We start from the raw sequence: 4,038 nt of genomic DNA, 5'->3' as shown, positions 1-4,038 counted from the left end.
TATAATGAAGTATCATCTGCGAATAGCTTAATTTGAGCTTGAATGTCTTCTACAATATCGTTTAAAATATCAAAAAAAGGAGAGGGCCTAGAATGGACCCTTGTGGGACGCCTGCATTTACAGGTAACCATTCGGAACATATACCGTTAATAACCACCCGCTGGACTCTATTTGTAAGATATTTGTCAAACCACCTTAGTAAAGAACCCGGTATACTCTATTGATGAAGTTTAAATAGCAGTCCCTTATGCCAGACTCGATCAAACGCTTTACTTACTGAGAAGATTCGATATCGTCACTTGGACCTGGATTTACCTCTATTCCTCCTAGGATAAGCATTTGAATAACAAATAGTAAAAATAGAATAATAAATAGTCTAAGATTAACATTTACACTTGTTTTTTTTTGTCTATTTGAGTCTACATGTTTTATCTCTGAAGGCTTAAGGCACAGCATAAACCATAGCATTTCATCTGTTTTGAGAAAAAAGTGTAAGTAAAGAATATAAAAAAAATGTGAAAACAAATATTGAATAACAATATGTTGTATGCATGAAACAAAAGAAAAAGTATGCATATGTACATGGATTTAACAAGTAGTTTGGAGGAATAAGTATACACATGTATAAATGGTTGGTAAATGATACAACTTTATCTACACGTAGTAATTCAGTACAACTGTTAATACCAGCCGTGTCAAATGATCTCGATTTAGTTTTGATTTGATTTTTTGATCGCTGAATTTACAAGATCTGTCCATACAATTTACAATATGTAGTAAGCATACACGTTTTAGAAGTGCACTACACTGTACCATGTTTACATTTTGGTGTACGTGTTGTTTAAAATTTGCTTGTATACGATAAAATGTACAAATTGAAAGTAATATCTTTTTTTCAAAGTTGATTTAGGAGCTTGAAGTTGGTCATAATAATTTCCCTACCATGGAATTTAACATCATGTAAAAACAACCGTTGTAGTTTTACCTTGTTCACGCATGAGTAATTGATTTTACTATAAGGGTTTGTGCACGTTAAAATTTGTCACGTGACAAATCAGCGATCAAGGTTAGTATTTACGTGTAATAAGATGAATTACAATTCTAATGCAATTTGGATGTAACAATTTTTTTCATTGGCTAAAAGTTGCCGTCAAATCCACAGTTGACCAGGCGTAACTAAGGAGGGACCCGCCATATTGAATGGATGAATCAACAAATGTTCAATTCCTACTATATAATCGGAAATAAAACAACACCTACCTCGAATAAGCTGTTTTAGTGTAATTTTATCAGAATTTGAAGCGTACAAGTAACGTAATAACCTCCAGTTTGTAAGTTTTCATTTATATGACGTCACGTTTAGCCATGACGTCTTAGTGCCAAAATCATTCATAAAATTTCGCGGATTTTTTTTTATTTGACAAATTAAGACATTTTTTCAACTTTTATCGTATTTCTCTTTTTGTAATGCATTAGAATCGGAATAACAGTACTGTAGTTGAAGAGTTGCCACCGTCAATTTTGATTTGACGGTCGCAAATCTCCGTTTTACTGTCTCCGCTACGCGACGCCAGTAAAACTGCATTTGCGACCGTCAAATCTACAATTGACGGTGGCAACTCTTCAACTACAGTACTGTTATTCCTTAATTAGATGTATTATGTACAAGAATTGTGTAGCATGTAATTATAGTAAAATAAACAAATACATAAACAAAAGAAATTAAAAAAAGGCAAAAAGTCAATTACAGACTATTTGACATCACTATATTAAGTCAGTGTACAGCTGTTTTTGCGAAATTCCGAAACAAGACTGTGAAATAGTCTAAATACATGTAGAAATATGTACCTAAAATGTTGTCAATTATGCAGTTTTATGCAAAGTTAAATCATGACATTTTAACACTCGTGTTATCATCTGATGTATTTGAAGATGCTCTCTCTTTGCTAATTCCTTCGCTCGTGCTTCCGCATATGCTATGAGTTGTGGTGGTGTGTACTCGCATCTGTTTTGTTTGTTGTTGTAGTCTAGCCTATAAAGGAAGTCCATGGAACCAGGACAGCAGTATATTCGACACAAAACGTAGGAAAGCTGGCATTGTGTTGACAACATGGACTTGCATTTGATTGTCCTTTACATAGATTTTCCCATCAACTGTCCACGTGTCTCTTAGATGATGCTCAATACTGAGCTGTATTTGTATGCAATGGCATTCCTCGGCTTGGTCAGGTCATCATTCACTCTAATATACTTGTATTTAATTTTCCCTTTTAGGAATTTTCTGCATCTAAGGATACTTTTTTTAACATTATGATCCTTAATCTTGACAATTATTTGTCTAGGAGGCTGAAACTTGTTGTTATATTCTCCCTCACTACGTTCGTCCGAATATAAAGTAATTAATATGCTATGGCCTTAACAAAGAACAAACGACATAAAGTAGGTGTGCTACTCGCTACAATGTTTAACCCCGCCACATATTGTCAGGAGGCTGTAATTTAGTGGTTGTCGTTTGTTATTGTGTTACATAACATATTATTTTTTTAACATAAATTAGGCCGTTAGATTTATCGTTTGAATTGTTTTATATTTGTCATTTCAGGGCCCTGACTCTGCGGTATATTCTTTCCTCATTGTTGAAGGTCGTATGGTGACCTATATCTGTAACTTTATGTTTCACATGGTCTCTTTGGTAGAGTTTTCTCATTGTCAATAATACCACATCTTCTTTTTTTATTTTTATAGGACAATTTTGTAAATTCGATTCAGCGAGAAGGGTTTAAGAAATATCAACGTTTGAAAATTTACAATTATAAAAAGGGAACCACATATTGTCTCTATTTTCGTAAACGATTGCATAGATTTTCCCGTGTGAAATTAAATATGAAAGTATAGAAAAGGATAACTAATTGCTGTATTATTGATCATAATTTTATCATCTACAGTAAAATATCATAACGTAACAGTAAGACTTATCATTCTAAATCTTCAGTCAGACCTTTAAAAGAAGCATGTAATTACATTGAAGATAACAACATCTCAGTTTGTAAAAAAGTATGTCAGTCAAACTTAAAACACTATCAAAAGTAATTATTAATTCAAAGAAATTATATGCAATTTTATGAAAACAATAAGAAATACGCTTATTCACAGGAAACAAGAATGACGTTTATTTTAAAATATCTTGTAAAGTACAAGGTTATGACGTATAAAATGTAAATGTTGTCACTGATTGATTACTTAAGTTGTGTTTTATAAGTTAATCAACATAATAATGACAATACTAAACAAGAATGTGTCCCCAGTACACGGATGCCCCATCCGTTCTATCATTTTCTATGTTCAGTGGACCGTTCGAATGGGGTAAAATCTTTAATTTGGCATTAAAACTAGAAATATCATATCATAGAGAACATGTGTACTAAGTTTCAAGTGGATTGGACTTCAACTTCATCAAAAACTACCTCGACCAAAAAATTTAACCTGAAGCGGGACAGATGGACGAAGGGACGGACGAATGGAGACACATACCAGAAAACAAAATTCCCATTAATTGGGCATAAAAAAACACACCCATTACCTATATTGGCAAAATATTCAGTCCTTAAAAAATGTTGAACTTCGAACTTTTAAATACAAGCTTTATTGACGAGTGAGTGTAGATGAAAAGTGCGGCAGGTTTACAACATTATAAACCTGGAATGTTGAACGGGTGTTGTTTTATTAAAAAATACCAAGAGAATATTATAAGTTAAATGTTAAATGATATGTATAATTGTCTCCTCAATATCAATCGTACCTTTCGCTTCAAATTAGAATGTTGAGACATAATTCTGCATAGTTAAAAGTGAAAACGAAAACAAAACAAAGTACACTTGAAAAGAAATTGTGAGGAACTAATTTTACTTTATTTTTGGTAAAACGGACAATCCATATTTTACGAATATTTTACAGTGACTTTGAATTTAAGTTGTAAAGAATTGATTAAATTCATTGTTAAATATTCTTAAAAAAGATGATTGATTTATAACGGTTACT

Source organism: Mytilus trossulus, chromosome 1 (genome assembly GCF_036588685.1).
Source record: "Mytilus trossulus isolate FHL-02 chromosome 1, PNRI_Mtr1.1.1.hap1, whole genome shotgun sequence".
NCBI lineage: Eukaryota > Metazoa > Mollusca > Bivalvia > Mytilida > Mytilidae > Mytilus > Mytilus trossulus.
The sequence above is the reverse complement of the archived record's forward strand: the minus strand, read 5'-3'. Positions refer to the sequence as shown.